This window comes from Natator depressus, chromosome 9 (genome assembly GCF_965152275.1).
Source record: "Natator depressus isolate rNatDep1 chromosome 9, rNatDep2.hap1, whole genome shotgun sequence".
NCBI lineage: Eukaryota > Metazoa > Chordata > Testudines > Cheloniidae > Natator > Natator depressus.
This window is the reverse complement of record NC_134242.1, coordinates 82,916,527-82,930,205: the sequence shown is the minus strand read 5'-3', so window position 1 is coordinate 82,930,205 and position 13,679 is coordinate 82,916,527.

The following is a 13,679-nucleotide window of genomic DNA, read 5'->3' as shown; positions in this document are numbered from 1 at the left end:
TCAGTCCCATTCTCCATGCCTCAGGCTTCCCATCCTAAGCCAAGTCTTCACCTCTGGATGGTGGCCCAGCTCCATTCTCCTCATCCCTCCAGGCCTAGTCCCAGGCTCCTAGCCTATGCAGTTACAGTATTCCCTTCCCCCAACTCTGTCCGTCTCCTTGCCCACTCTTTTCCAGCCCAACTCCTAGATCCCATTTCCATCTTGCTCCCCCCCAAGTCTACCCACATTCCCCTCTCCAGGCTTTTTGTCCCAATCCACTTCCCCCTGCAGTTCTGCCTCCTGTCCTCTCTACAATTGACTCAGACAGCTACCTATTCCATGCTGTCTGGGCCCAGCAGGGATGGCATTGAGTGCAAAGGAGAGACAGTCTTCCTGCTCGCAGTTCAGGTAGACATAGATTGGCCCACAGCAGGCCAGAGCTGCAATTGCAGGGACAGTTGCTTCAGGCTGGAACATGCCAAGTGCGATGGAACCCTCCGGGAAGTTAGAGGTGAAAATCTAAGTCATCTCCACTGAGCGTGCACAAACTGTAATTTTTGAAAGATTTATATGTATAGTTGGATGGATTTTCAAGAGGATGGCATTTCTGACAGAAACACTGCCCCCCCCCCCAACAAATTTCAAGTTCCTGCTCCAAAGTAAGTGGGGGTAGGGCGGAAGGGGTGGGGAAGGGGTGGAGGTGGGCACTAGAGATTCTCAAAGCAAAGATGGACAAAATCACATATTTTTCACTAGCCTCCTCAGAAACACCTGAATTGTTCTGACTGAAATTTTGCTGCAGCAGCTACCTGGCATGTAAAAAATTTCAGTCCAAACTGTTAATGTTTGGCAAACTTAAGAACTGAAAACAGGGACTTATAATGGGAAATGTTGGGCAACCTTAAAACTAGCAGACCTGCCCTGCCACTAGGATGCCAAAAAGCACTGAAACTGTTTTACAGCATGCAATGTAGTGGTCCCAGGATATTAGCGACAAGGTGGGTGAGGGAAAAGCTTTCTCCTATGGGTGAGAATGCTTCAGGTCTGACCTGAAGAACTCTGTGTAACTTGAAAGCTTCTCTCTCTCACCAACAGAAGTTGGGCCAATAAAAGCTATTACCTCACCCACCGTGTCTCTCTCTGACAGCATGCCAGTCATAGTGAAGTGAGCATCTACCAAGTGAGGCAATCAGACTCCGGGCACTCACATCTGTCTTGACCTTGCCTTACATGCAGTTTAATGTTTGACATAACATCATATAGAGCCTAGGTTCGCATTTCAGATAACCAACATCAGCTACCATGGTGCTGAATGGACAGAAACAAGTTACAGCCCTAGCTATGATAAGGTTTTTTCATCTTATGAACCATGGCACGAGGCAGGCAGTGCACTGAAATTCAGGAGCCCTGTGTCAGTGCCTGACTCTGCCTCAGCCTTTCAGGGTGACCTTGACCAAATCACTTACTTAGGGCCAGATATACAAATTGTATTGAAGTGCCTAAAGAAATGCCAAGTGGGCTTTCAAAAGCTCCTAAGTGAGTTAAGCCCCTATCTTGTTTAGGTGATGTTTATGATTGCCATTAGGTGCCACTTTGCAACTTTAGGCAGCTAGATGCCTTTCTAAATCCAGCCTTATTCTCTCTCTGTTCAACCCCCATCATTAAAACCGGAAGCCTATAAGTCCCCCCAATTCTCAGGGGTATTGTGAGGCTAATGTCTGCAACGGCTAGCTAAACATGGCCAACCCTGGAACAGTGCACATAAGGGCAGAATGTGGCCCTTTGAGCCTGTCTTACAAATGTCAAGTGCTGCCAATCATTTGTATGACAGATTTTGTGAGAGGCTCATGTCAAACAGACACCAACAGACGGTGATGATTTGCCTTGGAGGCTGGTGCACACAGCTGATGAAACAGCGAGCATGTCCTGTGCTCTACATGCCTGTGTCCTTGAGTCAGGAGTGGATTGTTAATTGTGTGCTTAATAGCATAAGATGCGCCGGGCAATCAGTGGACTCAAGCCTGCTGTGAGGTAACCCCATATTTCCAGTATGTTCCCCACCTCACTTCTTCTAACATTAAGGTGGGCAGTTCAGTGGGTATTTTACAAGGTAGCATCTTCCAAGGCTTAACGCACCTGTTTTCTATTCATAGCCACCTGGAAACTAGCTGTGTTATGAGGACCAGCAGCTTGTGAGCAGGGCATTTTGCAGAAGATGTGCCAGCGTGTTGTCTGGGGACCTGGGGCTTGGCATGTAGACGCAGTCAGCAGGGGGTGCCAATGGAACATGGCTCTATAGGGATTGGGGGGGCAGTTGGAATCTTTTTTGAGGCAGGGTCATAGGAAGGGCTGGCCTGGGGGCAGCCGGGGGGGGGGGACACGAGTGCTAGTGAGAGGATTTCCAGTTGGCAGAGTTGCTGGGGTGCATGTTGCTGGGGGGGGCAGCAAGGAGGAGGGGTTGGTTTGGGTGCAGTCAGGGTACATGGCAGTCAGTCAGATGGAGGAGTGCTTATTGTGATGTTAGCAACAGGTCGGGTGAGCTAAGGCCAAAGGGCACCGTGAAAGCCGACACTGAACATCATGGACTGGCTCCATATTCTGCCCTCACGTACACCAAGATAAAGCCAACAAAATGGCACTGAAGGCCGTGCAATTTACACCAGCAGGGAATTGACACCCCCCAGCATGCCTGGACACGTTACACCTAGAGCCAGCCAGGAAAACAACTTGAGCCACAGAAAAGCCAGTGGTTCCTACCCCACATTTCAGCATCCTGGCCCACATAGCTCAGCGCTGGGGACAGCCATGACATTCCTCCTTTGCCCACCACACGTCACACCGCAGGTCTCCAGCAAAATGGAAGTGAAGCAGGGGGGCCAATTTCAGTGGCTGTGTTACACGCTGGATTGCTGTCAAATGCAGGAGGTCCAGCCAAGTACAACACACCAGCTATGCCGCTGAATGTAGCAGGTACCATTGCTGGCAGCCTCACAAGCAAACTGATTTGCCAACCCAAACCTCTCTGGTTTGTGCAAACTTTAGTCCTTGCCCATGATTAGCAGGGCCAAGCTATATGTTGCAAGACAAAAGGGGTGGGGTGGGGGGGATTCATGTGACCATTCCAGCAACCATGTTTTGCGTGGAGTGAATGTCACACTGCTACAGGGCCGATGCTACCAAGCAGGGATTTTTTGGTTTGCAAAGAAAGATGACAGGACATTACAGAACGCAAAAAGTGTGCTTTGTGGCTTCACAGCATGCCTCTTTCACCAACAGAAGTTGGTGCTCATGAAAGCTATTACCTCACCCCTATCTTGGTTTTCATGACCATCCTGGGACCAACATGACTGCAACACCACTGCAAAATACTAAATGGAGGCCTACTCCACACCAGGCTTTTACATCAGTATAGCTACAATCCACCCCCCCCAACCCAAGTGACATAGCTACACCTAGCTAACCCCCAATGTAGACCAGCACTAGGGCTGCAGAAAAATTCTTCCAGTGCCCATGCTATCACCTCACCAGGGCCAGATTAACCTTGTGTGTGCCCAGCACCAAACACATTTGTGGGCTCCCCATGGGAACAATGGGATATGGTGTGTATGTGTGTTGGGGGGCGGGGGCGGTCACTGGAGTGAGAGACTGGCTGGTAGGGTTACCATATTTGAACATTCAAAAAAGAGGACACTCCACATTGGGGTGCTGTCAGCCCCGCCCACAGTCTACCCCTGTTCCTCCCACGCTCCGCACCCCACTCTCCCCAGGTCCCGCCCCCCTCCCCACTCGGCCCTGCCACCGCACCCCTCCTCACCCCCTGGCCCGCTGCTGGCTTGCTGCATTCCTCCTCAGTCTCCTACCCACCGCTCACCTCCTCCCACCTGCTGCTCGCCTCCTCACTCCCCTGCCAGAAACTCCCATGCCCGCCGTGAGAATTCCCACCTGCCGCTGGCTCATCGCTTACTTCCTCACCCCGACCCGCCCGCTGCTGGCTCCCTCGCCGCTCACCTCTTCAACCCCGGCTGCCCGCCGCTGGCCTTTTCACCCCCCACACCTGCCGCTGGCTCGCTGCCCACCTCCTCACCCTGCCCGCCTGCCGCCTGCCACCTCACCCTCCTGCCCGCCCCTTGCCTCCTTACCCTTCCGCCCGCCCGCCCGCCAGCCAGCCAGCCACTGGCTCCCTCACCGCTCACTTCTTCACCAACCCGTCCGCTCCCCGCTCGCCTACTCATCCCTCCTGCTGCAGGTCCCTCTGGCTCCTAGGGTCAGGGCGGGGCATGGCAGAGGGCTCTCTGCACGCTGCCAGTGCCTGCAAGCCCCGCTCCACGGCTCCGGCAGCTCCCATCTAGGAGTACCATACGTCCCTATTTTCCTGGACGTTTTTAGATATTTAAAAATTCCTCTGGGATGGCTATTTAAGAACTAAAAAGCCGGCCATGTCCAGGAAAATATGGTAACCCTACTGGCTGGGCGCAATGGGGCAGGGGTGGCCCTGCTCTGTGCAGCCAGCATGAGGGCACTGTTTACAAACCCACAACTGCCATATGTAAACTGGCCCACCCATCCCTGAGGTGCCAGCGTGCCCCTGCCCCTCGGGAGGCAGGCCCACGCCATGTCACACCACCCCAGTGCCCCCCGCCCACCCATGCCCAGCACCCCCCAATGCCAAGTGCCTTCTTGCCCAGAGACCTCATATAGATTCCCTATGCCCAGCGCCCATCCCCCAATGACTCCTATGCCCAGCACCCCCCTGGACTTGCTATGCCCAGTACCCCCTTGCCCAGAGACACTTCCCCCCCAGCTGGTCCCCACAACTGCACAGCACCCTGCACACCACATGCCCTGCCCAGCGCCCCCCACCACAAGTGCTCAGCACCTAATATTCCTGAGGGAATTCTGCATCAAAAACATTAAAAATTCTACGCACAATATTTTAAAATTCTGCAAATGTTATTTGTCAATAAATAAATATGGAGGCTCCAGCATGACAGTGGGGAGCACAGGCCACTGGCTGCATGTTGGTGGCAGATCACCTTTGCTCTGGTTCAATGAGATGGCAATGAGGCTGCACCAGACCCTGAGACAGTGCCAGGGCTGGACCTGCCCCAGAAATACCCGGGGCCCTGCCCCTCCGTGCCACGTGCACCAGGTGTGGGTGAGCAGGCTCAGCCTGGCAGCAGGAGCTAAGTACAGAAGGGCTCAGCCTGGCAGCAGGGGCTAAGTACAGAGGTGGCTCCAGATGGCAGTAAGAGGGGGGTCTGTGTGGAACAATCTGGGTGTGGGCGGCTCAGTGGGGGGATCTGCACATGGACTTGTTGCCGGAGGGGGGTTGGGCAATGGGATACTGCAGAAGGGTCCAGGTGAAGGTGGTTGGGGGCTCAGCAGGGGGAGTCTAGGTGTGGGGCGCTCAGTGTGTGTTTTGGGGGGGGGGATCCAGGTGCAGGGGAGGTGGGGCGGGCTTGGCAGGTTGGGGGGGTTTGATGGGCCTGCTTAATGGGGGAGTCCCAGCTGCTGCCAAGGGAATGCCACATGCCGGGCTCCCGCTTGCCTCCTGCCTCTGCTTTGCCTCTCGCCTTCTCATCCCCATCCCATGCCCCTTCCCCATCCCACCCACACTGTGCCTTTCCCCCAGCCCCAGCGTGCCCCTGCCCCAAAAGGCACGCTCTGTTGTACAGAAGGGGCACACGCCCAGCACTAGGCCACAGAAAGTGCCGTCCACCTGCAAAGTCAGCAGAGCTGATCAGCACCCTCTTTCAGCCAGTCAGCTCTGCACTTTCAGAAATGGGGAGCGGGGGCATGTGATCCTGTGTGCCCCCCACCCCTTTCCTCTGTTTGGGGGGAGCAATGCTCCCCCAACGGCATTCCCCACTCCCGGCGTCCCTTTACTTTTCCGTCACCTTCTGCAGGGAAGCAAAGAAATCTGCGGGGGAGGGGGGGGAAGAGTAGTGAGGGAAAGAACCTGTTTTCATCCCCCCAGGAGTATCCCACACAGACCCCCCCACACACACACTGCCCAGCACCCCAAGGCACACAGACCTCCCCCATCGCCCACTGCCCCCCGCACTGCCCAGTGCCGCCCCACAGATTCCCCCAGAGACCCACTTCTCCTGGCCCTGTGCCCCCGCCCCCCCGCCAGCCACAGTCACTAGCCCCACGGGGAGGTGACCCTGTCCGCTGAGCTGAGCCGGCAGCACAGCTCGGGCCAGTCGGGGATTGAGCCAGTCCCTTGGGAGTGGCACGATCGGCCAGGCCAGAGTGGGAGCAGGGACCGGTCCAGCCCTGCACTGGTCCCAGTCAGCTCAGCCGTGGGGAGGTGGGTGGGATCCCCACAGGTGATGGCCAGCAGAGACCGCGCGGAGTCAGAGCTGTGCTAGGGCGCAGTACAGACCCCTGGGACATGACCACCCCCCCGCCCCAAAAGCCTGCCTGGCCCAGCCATGCCCACTGGCCCCATGCCCAGGGGCCAGACACAGGGGGCGGAGGTGGTGGCGAGGGGACAAAGAAGAGTGAGCTGTGTTTGGGGCCTCAGGGCAGAGCACAGGCAGAGCTGGGGCCAGGGGGAGTGGGACATGGTCCAGGCACTGCGGCCCCTTCTGAGTGTGGGCCAGCACCTTGGTGCCACTGCCATCATTGTAAACCCAGTACCGCACCTCGCGGGGAGGTAGGGTGACCAGATGTCCTCATTTTTTGGGGACAGGCCTGATATTTGGCCTTTTTCTTATATAGGTGCCTATTACATCCCACCCCCTGTCCCATCTTTTCACATGCGCTGTCTGGTCACCATGCTCCTGTTGGCGTAGGGGCCATGTCTCCAGTGAAGTGCCAAGGTAACATTTTAAGTGTAGACAAGCCTGATGTCTTCTTAAATAAGTTTCTCAGAGAACCAACTGTAGAGCAGCAGTGCCACCCACTGGATATGTTGATTCATTACAACTGTATTAGGGAAATGGTCCCCCTTGAGGCTTCCTTATACGGATCCAATATAGCTGTTTGGCTACTAGACAGTAAGCTCTTTGAGAGCTCGGACTGGCTTAATTTGCATTGTCCAAGACCAGGCACATGACCAGTGCTTTACATCTAATGACACTATTTGCACAAATCTATTTGAAAAGGTAACTGTTGCTGTCAAGGAGGGAGTGTAGGGGGGAGCTCTGCTGTAATAGTGACAGGTGTGGGCCCGCTCCCAGGGAGGCCTTGTGGAAGCATGGGATGGGTTGGTTAAATTAGCATGCCAGCATTAGGATAGCTCGTCTAGCGAAAGTGGAGTGCAAACTGTCCCTGCCTACCCCAGGCAAGGATAAAAATCACTGAGGCTTGTATGGCCACGAGGAAACGAAGCGGGTGTGTACATGGGAGAGGCATTGCCACATGTTGAGCCTGGAAATGCAGCCAAGACCACACATGAGATCTCAAAGCCCTTTACAAAGAAGCTAAGATGCATTATCCCCATTTTACAGATGGTAAAACTGAGGCACAGAGTGGTGAAGTGATTTGCCCAAGGTTACCCAGGAAGCCAGTGGCAGAGCCAGTAATAGACTCCCTGGCTCCTGTGGCCCTAGACAATGTGCTATCCCTTGGGTGACATTGGCTAGTTGTCGGAAGCCATAGGATATCTCCAATGGGCAAATCGTTGTCCTACTCCACGCAGTAGGATTAGGCCTTAATAATGCAGCCACCACCTGCCTTTTCAGTAAAGCAATTTCCTACTATTGATCCACCTGCAGCTTCCTCACCCTGCCAGTAGACGTAGCCATGCTACAGAAGCTGAGCCCACAAAGTGGCAGAGATGGGAAAGAAGAATAGAGACAGCCGAGACTTAGCTGGATGGAGAAAGGTGATGCAGTAGTATCGTATAAGCAGTGGTGAGCCAGAGCCGGTTCGCTTGAACCAGTTGTTAAATTTAGAATTTTGAATTAGATAAATTTAGAATTGTTAAATTTCTAAAAGGGCTTCTAAATTTAACAATCGGCCAAAAGTGGCGCCTTAGGCGCCGACTCCATGGGTGGTCCAGGGCTGGAGCACCCACGGGGAAAATTTGGTGGGTGCAGAGCACCCACCGGCAGCTCCCTGCCCCCAGCCCCAGCTCACCTCCGCTCCGCCTCCGCCTCTTCCCCTGAATGCGCCGCCCTGCTCTGCTTCTCTGCCCCTGCCCCCCCCCCCCCGGCTTCCTGCGAATCAGCTGTTCGCGTGGGAAGCCGGGGGGGCTGAGAAGCAAGTGGCGGCTTCGCGCTCAGGCCCAGGGAGGCGGAGGCGGAGTGGAGGCGAGCTGGGGCCGGCGGGGTGCGAGGAGGGCCGCCCGCGCTGCAGCTGGTAACCTGGCGGGTGCGCAGGGGAAACGCTCCCTGCCCCAGCTCACCTCCGCCTCCCTGGGCCTGAGCGCGAAGCCGCTGCTTGCTTCTCAGCCCTCCTGGGCTTCCCACGTGAACAGCTGATTTGCGGGAAGATGGGGGAGGGGGGGCAGAGAAGCAGAGCGGGGCAGCGCATTCAGGGGAGGAGGCGGAGTGGCGGTAAGGAGAGCTGGGGCCGGGCGCAGGGCAGGGAGCTGCTGGTGGGTGCTCTGGGGCCTAAGGCACCACTTTTGATGTGATCAGTGGGGGGAGCGGCCGCTCCCCCCCCCAGCTACGCTCCCCTGCCCCTAGGAGCCAGAGGGACCGCCGGATGCTTCCTGGGAGCTGCCCCAGGTAAGCACCGCCAGGACTCCCCACCTCGCCCCCCGCAGGTCCCTCTGGCTCTTAGGGGCGGGGTGGGCACCCACTACAGTGGCCCACGAGACCCTCCTGCCCCGTTCTGGGGGCAGGGGATGGGGGTGGATGGGGCAGGAGTCCGGGGGAGGGGCATCAAGGAACACAGAGGGTTGGATGGGGCAGGAGTCCCCAGGGGGCAGGGGGTGGGCCACGACCCCCTCGTGGGGTGAGGACGGAACCGGTTGTTAAGATTTTGGCGGCACATCACCGAGTAGAAGGGTGTGTACTGGACTGCAGGTACTACTGGCTTGAGCATAGGGCAGGGAAGCAGGAGCCCAAATTCCTGTTCTGCCACTTACGTACTATGAGACCTTGTGCAAGTCACATGGTCCATCTGGGCCTCCGCTGTACAATAGCAATAACAAGCTTTACCAATTTGTGCCAAGTGCTTTGAGAGCCTCTAATGAAAGGCTCCATACAAATGGAAATTGTCATTGTGGACACTTATCCCTTCCAGCCCAAGCAGCCCTTTGCCAGAATGGGATGGGCACAAGTCAGAGGGGCCTGGAGTCCATTTTCCCCGGAGCTCTGCTTTCTTCCGGAGCGTCATTTGCCACATTCCCTAGTGCAGGGTGCAGCTACAGCTTATGCACACTTGGGGTTCTGCTGTATTCAACACAAATCAAACCACATTTCAATTATAAGCTACTCACTAAAAAGGGTCTCTTGTTGCCCCTGAAATGGTCTGTGCTGCTGAGCACGTAGCCCTGGGAGCAGTTTAGCACAGTGCAAGGTTTCTTTTTGCAAATTCTTTTTTAAATTGCTTTTTCTTTCCCTGGATGCAGAACTGGCACTAGATGGAGGTACATGTTGTATCCTTTCTAGTGGATATTTGCTAGCTAGGCTGGTAAGGCAATTGTCTTCCCTAGAAGACAGAGAGCCCTCTGGGATGGTGGCATCAGTGCTTGGGGCAGATGTTCCTGTAATGGACAAAGTCAACTGCGGAAAACATTTCCTTTCCAAAGTCCAGTTTACCATAAGGCAAGACGAAGGTTGCCTTTGCTGGCTCCAGGTAGAAGGACACTAAGAACATAGGCCCAATAAAGATAAAAATGTTTATTTTACATCATGTGACTGTATTTTCCAAGACTTAGAAGTGCCATTTCTGCACAATGCTCTTTGAGCATGAAAAACAGCAGTGCAAGAGTTGAACATTTCTTCCAGCAAGGGTAATCCCATCTGAGGACTCAACACAATGGTGATATGTACAATTGATCTCATTTAAACGCCCACCTTTTCAGAAGTGGCCTCTAATTTGGGGTTCTGGGCATCCACAGCTCCCACTGGAGTTGCTCAGCACCTCTGAAAAATTAGGCCCATACTGGTGTAGGACCTGCTTCAAAGCCCACTGAAGTCAGTGGGTCTCTTTCCATTGACTTCAGTGGGATTGGGTTCAGGACTTTATAAAGGAAGCTGCCTCTGAAATTCTAGCTTTGATTTGGTCAGGTGCAAGTCACTGGCCAGAACGTCAGTATTGGAGGGAAAAAGAAAAGGAGTACTTGTGGCACCTTAGAGACTAACCAATTTATTTGAGCATAAGCTTTCGTGAGCTACAGCTCACTTCATCGGATGCATAAAGTGGAAAATACAGTGAGGAGATTTATATACACACAGACCATGAAAAAATACACATTGTAAGGAGAGTGATCACTTTAGATGAGCTATTACCAGCAGGAGAGTGGGGTGGGGGGAGAGAAAAGCTTTTGAAGTGATAATCAAGGTGGGCCATTTCCAGGAGTTAACAAGAACATCTGAGGAACAGTGGGGGGGGAGGAGGGGGGAGGAATAAACAAGGGGAAATAGTTTTACTTAGTATAATGACTCAACCACTCCCAGTCTCTATTCAAGCCTAAGTTAATTGTATCCAATTTGCAAATTAATTCCAATTCAACAGTCTCTTGTTGGAGTCTGTTTTTGAAGTTTTTTTGTTGAAGAATTGCCACTTTTAGGTCTGTAATCGAGTGACCAGAGAGATTGAAGTGTTCTCCAACTGGTTTTTGAATGTTGTAATTCTTGACATCTGACTTGTGTCCATTTATTCTTTTACGTAGAGACTGTCCAGTTTGCCCAATGTACATGGCAGAGGGGCATTGCTGGCACATGATGGCATATATCACATTGCTGGATGTGCAGGTGAACGAGCCTCTGATAGTGTGGCTGATGTGATTAGGCCCTATAATGGTGTCCCCTGAATAGATGTGGGCACAGTTGGCAACAGGCTTTGCACATCTACCAATGTGATATATGCCATCATGTGCCAGCAATGCACTTTGTGCATCCGATGAAGTGAGCTGTAGCTCACGAAAGCTTATGCTCAAATAAATTGGTTAGTCTCTAAGGTGCCACAAGTCCTCCTTTTCTTTTTGCGAATACAGACTAACACGGCTGCTACTCTGAAACCTGTCAGTATTGGAGGGAACAGCTCTGTTGGAAAGGCTTCATACCACCATTTCCCCCTAGAGTTAGGAGGAAAGTAAGAGCAAATGTGTTAGAAGAACGCAGCTGTAATAATCCTGAGACTACCAGGTGGGAAGCACTAGTATTTATAAACAGAAGAACAATAGGGTGATGAGCAAATTTAAACCAGACAAAAGGAATACATCTTAACATAATATGCTTGGGTTAACTTAACATAATATGCTTGGGTTAACTAAGTTTCCCAAGTTAGCTTGGGAAACTTGCTACCACAGCATATTACTGAGCAACCAGCTTTAGTTTCAAACACTTTCCCATAAATAAGAACAGCAAGTGATGCTGCACCAGGAAGGTAAAGTCACAAGGACATTCAGTTCTCATGCTTCATGGAATAAGCTGTTCTCCATCTGTGGTCCGAGAGAAACCTCCAGTGCCTTAGGAGGAAATCACAGGGGAAATCGGGTGAGGAGGAAGGGACTGTGAAGCTACACACAATACTTTCTAGCACAGTAAACTATACTAGAGAGCACAATAATGTCATGCTAGGTTCAATTTTGTCTTAGAAAATGTAGGGGGCTGTATTAGGCCAGGCCTTCAGCTGATGTCAATCGATGCGTCTACACTGAAGCCAATGGTGCTATGCTGGCTGAGGATCTGGCCCATTTTCTACAAGGGGCTGGGAGCTTGAGATCACAGTATTTAAGAAGGAGTGAAGACTACCTGGCATATTTGTCAATGCTTTGAATGGGATTCAGCCACAAGACACATACATGGGTATCGAACGGCTATTGCCCAGTAGGGGAGACAGGACAGTGTTAGTAGTGAGGCTATATTCATAGCAAGAAAGCGTGCGCACTGAGATGCAACTAAAGGGGAAAGACAGGGTTTAAGCTGCAGCGCCTGGAAGCTGGTAGCACTGAATGCTGTAACAGATCCAGTACATTGAATCCTGGGAGGGCACAGTTATCTTCTACAAGTCAAACTGGAAAAAATGAGACTTTCATCTCACACTGGCTGTACTCCACTGACTTGGTGACACTACTCTGATAGGACAGCATGGTTGATCCTCTGCTCTCTTACCTAATTATAGTATACAGGATGGCCTGATTCTCCTGTTGCTTACACTAGTGTAGATCAAGAGTAAACTCCACTGAAGCCAGTAGAGTTACAATGGTATAAGATAGCGGGTGAGAAGAATCAGGCCCAACATAGTCAAGCAGTTCCTAATGCAGAGTCAGGATACTGTGTAGTGTCTGCACATTGGCTCCCTGGCACTGATGCTCACCAGGGCCTAAGCTATATGGGAAAGCTTAACTTTAGATGTGCAATCAAAACAAAGTTAAAAACATCAATTTACAGACAACAGAAATATCCAGGCATGCAGTTCTGAGCTGACGCATGCTATCATTGTGCAACACAGCTTAGGCACAACATTTATGGCCTATGCTGGATGCAAGTATTTGACACACAAAACCAAAGAGATAGTTCCCAACTTGCTCAGTATCATTTGTGTGTTTCCATTCCTACCTCAGGACACCAGCAAAATCATTGTCCCACAGCAGAGGTGGGTCTGAAACTCATGAACAAATGTTCAGAATATTTTGCCAAAAAAAAGTCATGTAATTCTGTTCTGGACCATTTTGCAAGCTCTTAAATTCCACAAGAATGCCTGGGTTAGCCTCCAGCTGAGTGCAAAACTCAAATTTTCCAAAAATGCAACCTCAGTCTGAATGAAGGGTTGAAAGAGGAAACTTAGAGCTTCATGCTCAAGCTCAGAATTTGCAACAGCAATAAAAGAAGTCGACGGTTGAGGGTGGGGATTTCATTGTGAAATTATTCTACACCTGGAATTGCTACAGTTTGACAATACGAATGGATTCTGCTCTGGGGAACCCCACCGTTGTGCTGTAGGCGCAGGTTGAAAGGAAGCATGTGCCTTGGCCTGCTCTGTGGGAACACTTAGTCAGTGCCTGCCCTGCATTATATTTGGTTGACACAAGTATTTATTAGTGCTCAGTGTATTCAAAACTCAGGAACGCAATCAAGTAACCAACCCCCAATGGCTTTGCCTTTCATTCACATCCCTCGCAGCAGCTGGGAGGATTGTATCTTCCTCAATTCAATTTGCCATTATTCACATCCTCATTTGGGGTGGGGAGGGGGACATGAATTGCATGTTTAATAACAATGATATTCCTCTCTTAAAGCATCTCATTTATTAGAGCACGTCTGCTCTGCAAATGGGATCTTATTACTAAGAGTTTGTACTAGATCCAAGCCACTGCTGAATTTCCACGTGTCTTCCTGTGGTCAGAAACCTGACCTTGTGAGCTCAGCTGGCTCAGGAAAAAGGAATATGGGGTCTAATCCAGCAGCCTTATGCAGGCAAAACTCCCACTGGCTACAATGCCTGAGTAAGGACTGCAGGATTTGGGTCTATCATTTTAACACTGGGATTCTTCTTCCACCAGGTTTCCACTTCTGTGCATTTTGAATGACTGCTCCGACGCTTCTACCAATGACGTTTCAGTTGAGGCATAG